The sequence below is a fragment of the Pongo abelii genome, chromosome 1, assembly GCF_028885655.2.
Source record: "Pongo abelii isolate AG06213 chromosome 1, NHGRI_mPonAbe1-v2.0_pri, whole genome shotgun sequence".
NCBI lineage: Eukaryota > Metazoa > Chordata > Mammalia > Primates > Hominidae > Pongo > Pongo abelii.
Window position 1 is genome coordinate 142,193,196 of NC_071985.2, and position 12,444 is coordinate 142,205,639.

Here is a 12,444-nt window from a genome sequence, read left to right on the forward strand (position 1 = left end):
ACAACAAACAAACAAACAAACAAACAAAAAACCTCTTGCCCCCGCCCCCTTTCCAGGGAGCCACGCACAGTTCCTACCTTGTCCACTCCTATCCTCTGCCATCTTCAGCCAGTCCTGCTTTCTACTCTCGTTCTAATTGCTTTTCTGTGTCCTCTGTTTGACATCCACACAAGAGAAGAGTGTGTCTTCTCCCCACTCCACTGAATCAGTGCTGGGATGATATTCCTTTAGAACTCGACTGTTCCTTTCCAAAGTTTCTAAAGTCCTCAAGTGAGAGTTGAGTAAGAGACACTGGAGACTTCAAAAGGTGAGAGAGTGGCAAGGAAGTACAGGATGAGAAATTACTTATTGGGCACTGATATGGTTTGGCTCTGTGTCCCCACACAAATCTTATCTTGAGTTGTAATTCCCATGTGTAATCCCCACATGTCAAGGGAGGGAAGTGATTGGATTATGGAGGCAGTTTCCCCCATGCTGTTCTCAAGACAGGGAGTCTCACGAGATCTGATGGATTCGCAAGTGGTAGTTTTTCCTGTGTTCACACTTCTCTCTCCTGTTGCTTTGTGAAGAAGGTGTCTGCTTCCCCTTCTGCCATGACTGTAAGTTTCCTGAGGCCTCCCAGCTCCCTGCCATGTGGAAATGTGAGTCAATTAAACCTCCTTTGTTTATAAATGACACAGTCTCAGGTAGTATCTTTATAGCAGTGTGAAAATGGATGAATACAGGTACAATGTACGCTTCTTGAGTGATGGTTACACTAAAAGCCCAGACTTCACCACTACACATATATCCAGTAACAAAACTGTGCGTGTACCCTCGAAATCTACAAAAATAAAAAGTCCTCAAGTTTGACTTATTGTTTATCATTCACTCATTCATTCATTCACCTATCAAATATATGTTGTACCCTACCTACAGACCACATTGCAGGGACTCTAAGTGAGACTGAGTTTGAGGCCTGGCTGTTCCACTTACTAGCTAGGGGATCTTGGGAAAGTTGTTTTTCTTCTCTGGGCATCAGTTTCTTCATTTATAAAATATGGGGTAGTAATATCACTTACTTCACAGGGCTATTACAAGGACTGAGTTAAGTCATGTAAAGTGCTTAGAAGAATAACACTTTACACATAGACATTCTCAACAAGTATTCACTGCTGCTGCTACTGCAACTCCTTCTACTACAGTTATTATTACTACTGAGTGCCGACAGTAGGCAGGGATACTGTGGTGAACATACAGAGACAGTCAAACAAGCAAACACAAGAAAGAAGGATGAAAACTGTAGTTGGCTTAATACCTGGTGCTACAGTGCACAGTGGGAGGAAATTTCAGAATCATCTGGAAGGCTTGTAAGAACACAGATTGCTGGGCTCTACTGTATTAGTATCTTATTGCTGCAGTAACAAATTACCACAAACCGGGTGGCTTAAAACAACAACAATTTGTTACCTTACAGTTATGGAGGTCAGAAGTCTAAAGTGGGTCTCACTCTACAAAAGTCAAGATTTTGACAGACCCATATTCCTTTCTAGAGACTCTAGGGGAATCTGTTTTCTTGCCTTTTCTGGCTTCTAGAACCCGCCTGCGTTCTTTGGCTAGTGGCCCCCCTTCCATCCTCAAAGCCAGCAGTGGCTGGTCAAGTCTTTTTCATGATGTTATCTTTCTGGTTCTGACCCTTCCATCTCCCTCTTCCCCATTATGGACCCTTTTGAGAAAATTAGGCCCACCTGGATAATCCAGGATAAACTCTTTATTTTAATATCAGCTGATCAGCCATCTTAATTCCATCTGCAACCTTAATTCCTTTTTGCCATGGAACATAGCATACTCACAGGTCCCAGGGAATAGGACATAGACATCTGGGGGCAAGGGACAAAGTTGTGCCTACCACTCCTACTCTTCAAGTTATTTAGTATGTTTGTGGAGGGGCCCAGGAATTTGCATTTCTAACAAGTTTTCAGATGATACTGATGCTAATGATCCAGGAACACACTTTGAGAACCACTGGTGATATGGTTTGGATTTGTCCCCGCCCAAGCCTCATGTCAAATTGTATCCCCAATGTTGGAGAAGGGGTCTGGTGGGAGGTGATTGGGTCGTGAGGGTGGATTTCCCCCTTGCGGTTCTCATGATAGTGAGTGAGTTCTCACGAGATTTCGTTGTTTAAAAGTGTGTAGCACTTCCCCTTCACTCTCTCTCTCTCCTGCCCCAGCCATGTGAAGATGTGCCTGCTTCGCCTTCCATCATGACAGAAGTTTCCTGAGGCCTCCCCAGCTATGGTCCCTATACAGCCTGCAGAACGGTGAGCCAATTAAACTTCTTTTCATTATAAATTACCCAGTCTCAGATATTTTCTTTTTTTTTTTTTTGAGATGAAGTCTTTCTGTGCTGCCCAGGATAGAGTACAGTGGCGCAATCTCAGCTCACTGCAACCTCCGCCTCCCGGGTTCAAGCAATTCTCCTGCCTCAGCCTCCTGAGTAGCTGGGATTACAGGTGCATGCCACCACACCTGGCTAAATTTTTTTTTTTTTTGTATTTTTAGTAGAGATGGGGTTTTGCCATGTTGGCCAGACTGGTCTCGAACTCCTGACCTTGTGATCTACCCACCTCGGCCTCCCAAAGTGTTGGGATTACAGGCTTGAGCCACTGCACCTGGCCTCAGGTATTTCTTTATAGCAGTGCAAGAATGGATTAATACAACTGATTCAGAAACTCTGTTCACTTAACATTTTAATTCATTCAGTTCTATGTGCCCAACACTATAGCAGATGCTGGGGATGGTGCCTGCCAATTTAAAAAAGCCCATAATCTAGCAAAGGGAGCAAACAATTTCAATTTGGTGTAATATATATTCTAAGAGTGCAAATGGGAAGTGCTAAGTGTGCAAAGTGGTAAGCATTCCTAGAAGACAGAGCAACTAACAGGAGCAAGGGAGGCTTCACAGTGTAGGTGACATCGGATATTAAAAAATAAGGAGGACTTTGGGAGACTGAGGTGGGTGGATCACGAGGTTAAGAGATTGAGACTATGCTGGCCAACATGGTGAAACCCCATCTCTACTAAAAATACAAAAATTAGCTGTGTGTTGTGGCACGAGCCTGTAGTCCCAGCTACTCAGGAGGCTGAGGCAGGAGAATTGCTTGAACCCGGGAGGTGGAGGTTGCAGTGAGCCGAGATCGCGCCACTGCACTCCAGCCTGGTGACAGAGTGAGACTCCGTCTCAAAAAAAATAAAATAAAATAAAATAAAATAAAATAAATAAAAAATAAGGAGGAGATTTCTGGAGAGTTGAGGGGGGTAGAATATTGCAGGTATTGGGAATACCATATGAAAAAGACCATGATGTGTGTAGGGAATGGGAAGTAGCTCTGTGTATTTGGAGTGGATAGTTCATTGCAGTGGTAGAAAACTTGGGAGTTGACACTAGAAAAATAACATATGCCACATTAAGGAATAGAGTGGGCCTGTCTGAGTTGCCTGCCCAGCCCACACTGTCTTCTCTGAGAACATTCTTCTCTACAGCTTCCACTGAAGATGTGGGACTCCATCGCTGTCACGTTTTGTCCATATAACCTCACCCCTTCATGGTCACAGCCAGTTGAGCATTTGGCCCATGAGCTAAGCCAATCAGATTTTCTTTCTCAATAATTTGTTCTGAGAGATATGATGGTTAGGTAGGCTTGGATTAAAAATGTGTATAGGGGGCCATGTGCATTGATGAACAAGCAGAGAGAGACAGGGTGGGAAAGTCTTTAGGAGAATGGGGTAAAGTCAAAGTAAGAAGCAGAGATAAGATATTGAAGGCAGTGAGAGAGGAGCCAGCACACGGGGCACTCTGTCCCTGACAACTCCCCTGCTGCCTGGCTGTACCTCTTGCTTCATGAGAGTCCCCTATTTCCTGATAATAAAACTTCTTTTTATTAAAATGAGATGGAGTACTTTTTTTTGTCCAAAGGGTTTAGATTTTATCTTGGCAGAAATGAGCCATTGGAAGCATATAAGGCAAAGGAATAACAGATTTGCATTTCAGAAGATCTCTGGCTGCAGAAGAGGGTCAGGGGAGCAGATGAAAGGCTCTGCATTGGCCTGGGCAACAGAGGGTGACAGTCTAAACTCAGGCAGCAGCAAGGACTTGAGGAAGGGGTGGCTCTGAGAGATATTTGGGATGTAGAATTGATAGGACTTAATGTTTTGGGTTGTATGAAGTCGAGGTCAGAAGGAGTTAAAGACAGTCCTCTGTTTTCAGCTTGATGAAATAATCGAAAAGCTTTTAACAAAGAAAGTGAAGACAGAATCACATTTTGGAAGAAAGATTAAGTTCATTTGAAGACACATGTTGTGTTTGAGGAGCCTATGGCAATATCCATTAGGCACTGACACTTTATACCTGCGGGTTAAAAGGGGGTTAGAATAAAGATGAATATAGGTGGTATTCCCCTAACTAGATTAGATTCTGGAAAGAATTTAACATGAGAAGGAAGAAAAGGGAAGAGACAACAGAAACATTAACATTGACCAGCCAGAGGACAGACACCAGCCAGCCAAGGGACCTGAGGAGGAATGGCCAGAGGAGTAGGAGGAGACAGTAAAGAGTGAACACAGGCATTAAGGGAGGAGAGTTGTAAGCAGGAGAAAATAGCCATACAGGTCAAATTGTGCAATGAAGTTAAGTAAGATGACAGCTGAAAGTTCATAGTATTTGATATTTGATCCATTGTTGTCTTTAAAGAGAGTAGTTCCATCAAAAGGGAGATGGCGGGAATAAGAAGAGGTCATCTTGGGTGAGGAGTGACTGGTTGGTAAAGAAGTAGCCAAGGCTAGTGATAACGACCCTTTCTGGAAGTTTGGATGTGAAGGAAAGGAGACACTTAGGCCGAAGCTTAAGGATGAAGAGAGATATTGTAGGATTATTACAAAACTGACCCTAATTCTCCATCGCTCCCTGAATCCACATCCTTTGTGATGTGACTTTGCAGCTCCTCCCATCAAAAAGTAGAGTCTATTTCCTTGCCCCTGGGTTGGACTTGTGACTTGGTTTTGCCAATAAAATGAGGAAGAATTGGTTTTGTGCCAATTCAAGAGGTCTTGTATTTCTGCTTTCTCTCTCTCTCTACCACTTGAAATCCTGCCCAGCAACCATGAGAACAAACCTGAGCTAAATTGCTGGATGATAAGCGATCAGTGACCCAGTCACCCACTTCACCATAACTAATAACCTGCTTAATTGCCAGGCATGCGAGCGAGCTCGCCCTTGACCAGCCTGCCCTAGCTGACCCCCCAGCTGACTGCACCCTCATGAGGGTGTGTAGTCACTATTTCGGGCCCAGCTGAAGTCAACCGAGCCTGGCCCAGATGACTTATCAACTTGTGAATAAAGTTCTTTCTGTTTGAAACCGCTGTTTTGGGGTGCTTTGCTTTTACATCAATAGGTTACTGATTGAAGAGATTGCTGGAAGATTTTTATAATTTTGCATTAGCATGGAGGAGATTTGAACATATTTGCACATATGGGGAAAAGACAGATTTAAGATTCAAGAAAGAGGGGTAAGTGATGGGAGAAAGGGATGTGACCAAAAGCTCAGGTGGAAGATTAGCCTGGGAAAAGACAGAGTGCCTCTTTTACTTTCGAGATAAGAGAACAAAGTAGGGATGGGAGTAGACATCCTGGACTGAAATTCAGTGCATCACTAGGGCTGTGGCTCTCAACTGTGAAGATGGTGGTAGTTTCTCTAGCTGTATCTTGGGACATGCTCACATGTAATATCCAACCAAAAATTAACTCTCCAAACTCGTGCATTTCCACATCTGTCAAAGCTAAAAGGGGCATCTGAGACAGATTTCCTTTCGTTTTCACTGGCGTGTCAAATGCCACAGTGACAGCAAAGGAATAATCTTCAGTTTGTGTATAATGAGGTCTGAAATTTCCATCTCCACATATTGATCATGAATCTTATTTCACTAGATAAACTGACAGCAGAGTCTCAGGTACTTAAACAAAATTTTGAAGAAAATCAACATTACCACCCACATCTATGGCTTTTTTTTTCCTACTGTCACTTTCATGGTTCAGTTATTTTGTCTATATGCACTCATTTCCAGTTTTTTCTGGATTCCTCAATAGTCAAATCTTTCCTCAATCCTACGTATATGCTCCTACATCCTTAAAAATATGATTTAATAGAAAGACAACTGGTTTGGCAGGCAGAAAAACTGAGTTCTAATCTTAACTCTGCTGTTAACTAGCAAAATTATCTAGGCTAAGTTTCTTAACCTCAGTTTTCTTATCTGAAAAATTTATTCCTCCAATAGGTATTTATTGAGCAGGCATTATGTGCCAGACACTATTTGAAGTGTTCAGGATATATCAATGAAAACAACAAGGCCTCTGCCCTCAGGGAGCTTACATTCTAGAGGAATCAGACCATGAAAAACATATGCAAAAGACAGGAAAATTATATCATATAATTGCAGGTGCAAAGTGTTATGAAAAAATTAAAAATAAAGTGGGAGTGGGGACAGTTTGCAGGTCAGGAGAGACCTCTGAGGAGGTGACCAGAAGGAGGTGAAAGGGTTACCATGAGGGTGTCTGGAGGAAGAATATTCCAGAAAAAATTCCTAACAGTGTTTCCTCAGTTTTTTTTTTCCCCCTTTAGATTCCATTTATGCTTGTTTACCCCAGTGAAGATTTACAATATGTACGACCATTAGGCCAGTCTTGTATACTATTCTATACATTTCTTTGAATAGCCAACAAATGACCAACTATTCCCTCTAGAGCTAGCCCCATGGGTCCTAGGTACAAGAGACTGTTGCCTTGTATTTACTTTCAGGGACTTCTGTGTGGTATTTTCCATTGGAAAGGTCAGGTTTATATTATATCAAACATCACATGAGGATTGCCTATGCACATTTCTACCTTGCATAGGGTAGCTAAAGCAGGCAAATGTATTTTTAAAAAGACACAGCTCTTGAGAAAGTCACTACTATTTCTGCAAACCTCTAATGTGTCAGATGCTTTACATTCTTTATCTCCCCTGATGGTCACAACACTCCTCCCTCCCTCTAATGCTAATGAGGTTAGCAGTTTTCTAACTTTACAGATGAGAACATGGACATTCAGAGAGTTTCAGAAACTTACCTGTAGTCACATAGCTAGTAAGTTTCAAAGCCAGGATTTGATTCCCAAGTGTATGTTCTTTCCACTGTCCCACACTGCTTCTTTTGTTTTTGAAGACTCTTTGATTTAGCTGGGAAGCCAGATGCATATGTATATGAGACAATCAGAGGGTCATTTTAAGGCAAGTAGCACAGTGTTTAGGAGCTTGGGCTCTGCAGTCAGGCAGCCGGGGGTCAAATTCCAACTCTGCTACGTCACTATGTGATCATAGGTAAGCTCCTTAACTTTTCTGAGCCTCTATTTCTTTATTTATAAATATGGATCATATGAGGATCCATCTGATAAAGTTGTTGGAGGATTCAATGAAATAATACATGTAAAGTACTTAGCATGGCATCTCTTAAATAATTGCTAATATATGTTAACAGTAATTCTCATACATTGTTGATGCATTTTTTAAAAGTATATATACTTATACATATAAAGATATCTCTGGAAGGCTCAGAAGGAGACAAAAGGAACTGGTCACAGAGTGCCTGTGAGCTGGGAGCTAGGGAGCTGGGACAAGAGCACAAATTACTTTTCACTTTGATTATTTGTACACCCTGTGTACATTTAAATGTTGGGCCACATGATATTACTTATTTAAATTAGCAATTATAAATTTTTTAAGAAGTGCTGTTGTTGTTATCATTGGAAGGAATTTGGAATAAAGAAGCTATTAGTTGGATAGACTCATTTGTAGATTTCTTGAAAGTGATGAATTGGACAGAGCCTTGAAGCAGGTACAGAATTTTGGTGACGGAATAAAGACCTGGGAGGTATTTTAAGTGAAACGTTCTAGCAAAGTACAGCATAAAGGTGGAAATGAGTAGCTGGTGAATGGAGTCCATCTGATTGTTTGGTGTTGTGGAGACAATGAATCCAGCCAATAGATGAGAGTGAGGGTGCTTTCCAAATACCTACAGCAGAAAAGAGAGGATGTAAGTGAGAAATTGGCAGAAACACTCCACCTCAAATACAAAAATTGAGAAAGAACAGTTCTGGAAAAAGATTGCCAGTTGAGGCCAATTCCACGAGCCCTGCTGCCCGGATTATTCTGGTTCAACAATCCAAATTGAGCTGGAGGAACCTTTGACATCCCCCTCTCTCTGCCCGCAGGTCGGCTGCCTCCAATCCTGAGGTCATCACTCATCAAGAGGGGATAATCCCAGGGACAGCAGGATCTGCTTCGTTACTTGGATTTAGGAGCCAGAAACCCATCAGGCAACTAAACAGTAACAATGACCCACCATTAAACACACTGAGAGAAGAGCATGATGAGGAGTTTGTACAAGAAAAAGCCAGGAGCACTTGCTGACAATGCTTACAGAGATGCAGACTTCTATGAGCTCTGCCTGTTGAACTGCAGTAAAAATAGATCTCCTTCCCCAGAGATGCTTGGATGTTGGCACAATATCAGTTCAGATGATAGTCAATGCATGGACTTAATAGAGTGAAAAGACTTTGGACTGTGAAGTCAGATTACCTGGGTCTGAATTCTACTTCTTCTACTTCTTTGTAGTATGCTTTCACCACATTAAAAATTGTCTGAGCCTCAATTTTTTTATCTGCAAAATGGAGCTAATACCTACACAAGGGCTTTTAAGAGAATCAAATGCAACAGTGTTTGAAAAGCAACGTACTCCCCTTTATGGAAAAAGAGCCTGCAAAGGAACCAATGCAATGGCTGGGCGTGGTGACTCACACCTGTAATCCCAGCACTTTGGGAGGCCGAGGTGGGTGGATTGCCTGAGCTCAGGAGTTTGAGACCAGCCTGGGCAACATGGTGAAACCCCGACTCTACTAAAATACAAAAGATTATCCTGGCATGGTGGTGTGCACCTGTAATCCAAGCTACTTGGGAGGTTGAGGCAGGAGAATTGCTGGAACCTGGGAGGCAGAGGTTGCAGTGAGCCAAGATCGCACCACTACACTCCAGCCTGAGTGACACGAGACTCTGTCTCAAAAATAAATAAATGAATAAATAAATAAATAAAGGAACCAATACAACAAAGGCTGCTCTCAACATTTTCCCTGCTCCTAGGCACTCAATATCAGAACATAGGCTTCTTTCTTTTGCTCAGATACCAGGGATAAGAAATGAGAGAGAGAAAAGAGAGAGAGAGAGAGAGACAGAGTAATGCGGAAAGACAGGAAGCCAGATTCTGGCTCTTAGAAAAAATTCACTCTAAATAATTTTCAGACAATGTTGCTCTCCTTTCTCAAACACTGGGGCCACAGGCATTATGCCAAAGGAGTCAGCAGCCTGGCAGATATTTTAAACTGATTCTGAGACTGAACGACAGCCCATTTGCACCATATGCCACCGACACGTTAATCTAGGCAAGGATGCTAGGCACCTGGGGAAATCCATGCTGAAATGCCATTTAGGCAGGACATACCAACTCCAGTGGCAGAAGTTCATCAAAACAAACAGGCAGGGTGGCCAAGAAGGTAGAAGTGGAAAGCAGGAGTGAAGGGGACATGCAGTGTCCAAGGCACAAAAGGTGTTCTGAGTTGCAGACACTTCATTGTGCTTCTAGGAGAGCTGCAGATTCAGCAAGACATTAAAACTGGGTATTTGCAGTCTGGACAAACAAGTATCTGCTACTTTTGCATCAGTTATTCTACATGACCTCAAACCCTGTGACCCTTCTGTCCATTGGGAAATACTGGGCGATGCTCCAGTTCACCAGAATGGCCTCCTTTATCCCTGCAATTTCATTGTAAAAAGCCCAAGCAAGTGGCTGATGAGTGACTCTCGTAGTTGCTCCAGTGTCAGACTTTCCAGGATCTAATTTGGTGGGAGCACTCGGGGCCTTTGGTCTCCCTCTACTCTTTGCTAGGCCCTGTTTCTTGGTTACTCTGAGCAGTAATGAGCTTCTCCACCCCAGCACGAGGACAGGCTCACAGCCAGCACATGAAAAGGGCTGTGCTCATGTGTGGCAAACTACTCTATTTCATGGGCAGCTCACACGTGTTTTTTCTTTTCCTTCTTCTGTGATGCAACTACACTAATGATTTTTTAAAGCAGGAATAAGGCAGTACTATGGCTTTCTGGGGGAAAAAAGTCACACAGCAAGAAAACTGCAGCAGATATCATCAAAGAAGCTCAGAATAAAATGCCCACCCATTCTTGTCATTGGCCCAAATGATTTTCCAGGAGCGAAAGGATCATTCTAACAGGCATCTTAATAAACAAATAGAATCATTACCTTAGTTATTTTCCTCCAGGCAAATGAGGCTTAAAAAATCATCTCTTCCTGTTAATGTTAGTTATTTTTCATAGTCAGAAGAATCTGAAAGTTCATAAAAATAAGATTAGGCCACCAAAGAATGTGGATGAGTAGTTCAGAGTTGTTGTTAAGCGTGGGCTCTGGAATCAGCTTTTGGTTCAGATCCGGAGCTCTGTCCCTTACCCTCTGATGACCATTGGCAGTTTACTCAACCTCTACCCCCAGTCTCTGTTTCTTCATACAGAAACTTGTATGAATAACTTATACAGAATAACCCCACCTGTACCTTGTAAAGAATAACCTCACCTGCCAGGGTTGTTAAGAGGATTAAAAGAGAAGATATGTGTGTAGCAAGGAGCACATTTCCTAGCACGTGGTCTGGGTACCTATGTTCAAATGATAGGCCTGATCTTGGAAACCACATGTCACTTATGTGTTTTAATGTAGAGAGATTGATTCTATGAATTCTTAGCAAAGACTAAGTAGATGTTCAAATGAGAAAATCATAGGCATTTTCTGAGCATTCACCACTACACCCATCGGGCTGTGCTATGCGTTAGGAAAGATTTATAAGAAGTAGAAGAGTTAGTTTTTGCTCAGGAGTAGCTTAAAGTCAACTCTGAAGAACAGTAATACCACTCTTAATCCAAGATCTGATGTTCAGCAACCCCATGCCTTTACCCTATGCACCCAGAAACCCCATCTTAAATGAGATCTAAACATGCTACCACAGTAGTGTCCTAACTGATCTCCCCGCACCCCCTCCTTGACTTCATATAGCCAATCCACAGAGCAGCAGAGGACTCTATATAATGTAAAATAAATCATATCATCTCAGAATCCACTGATGGCTCCCTACCTCACACAAAATGGGACCCAAAGTCCTCATTCTACCTGCAAAGCCCGTCATGGTTTGAGCCCTGCTACCTTCCTGATCACTTCTCTTCCTGCTTCCCTCCTAGAATGCAAACTTACACATTCAAGAGAATTAACATTCCCTGGGGCAAAGCTTGACTAATAAAGATAGGATCTGGTAAGTAGAGCTGCCCTCTCTGGCCCTTGGGCAGAAAACTCTGAGTCACATTCAGAGGCCTACAATAATGACCAGCTTTCTAATGTCTGCTTTTATCAGCTTTCTTTATAAGGAAGTATAGGGCCAAGGCATATGGATGGACCTATGAGGATAGGCATAAAGGGTGAGGATTTTTTTTAATCCTATGTTAATGTCCATGAGCATCCACCATAGTGAATCAATAGAGCATCAACAACCAAGTAGACAGGATGACTTGTCTTCTGGATGTCAGTGTCTCTCCATGGCCATTCCAGTACTTTTGCAATTGGCTCATTAATGGCATGGCCATGGTGACAGGAGTGTCGCCCCCTTCCAGCCACACTACCCTCCTCAAACACATCAAGCATGCTCTCACTTCAAAACATCTAGACTGCTACTTTCTCTCTCTGGAATGCTCTTGTCCTATGTACTCATATGGCTTGCTCCTTTACTTCATTTAGGTTTCTGCTCAAATGTCATCTAATCAGAGAAAGCTTCCTTGACCACTCTTTAAATAGTCACCCAATCCTGCTATTCTCCGTCTCCCTACTCTGCTTTATTTTTCTTCACAGAGCCTTCAAGACTTCATAAAGGAAGGTTAATGTAATGAGGTCCAGTCCTCACCGCTACAACTGATCTCAATGCCATAATTAATATTTGTCACCTTCATCTTCCACCCCTATTCTAGTTTTGCCTCACCCTTTACCAACACCTCAGCTGGTCTAGGGTGCCTCCCAGCAACCTAGGAGTCATCTAAGAGTGACTCAGACCTTCACCCACAAGGGGACTGGGTTGCGTTAGCTCCTGTGGGCTGAGGTTGCTGCAGTTGCCGATTTACAGTTATCAATGGGCATTGGAGTTATCACCAAGAGATGCCCCATTGAATCCCTGGGTCCTAGACATACTCCCTTCTGCCCTATTGCTTCCATTGTGTAATAGCAACCCTATTTCCTCATAGGAATTGGGGTCAATTGCTTAATAAACGTTTCACAAGTGG

At 42.7% G+C, this 12,444-nt stretch overlaps 1 long non-coding RNA gene across 1 annotated transcript in view; it reads left to right on the top strand.

Moving 5' to 3' along the window:
- LOC100936397 (uncharacterized) overlaps positions 1-9,219 on the top strand; it is a 68,270-nt gene extending 59,051 nt beyond the window's left edge. The window contains exons 4-5 of the long non-coding RNA XR_008513549.1: positions 2,213-2,302; positions 8,280-9,219. This is a non-coding gene — a long non-coding RNA (uncharacterized LOC100936397). The remainder of the gene's footprint in view (positions 1-2,212; positions 2,303-8,279) is intronic.
- Positions 9,220-12,444: the final 3,225 nt, after the last annotated feature.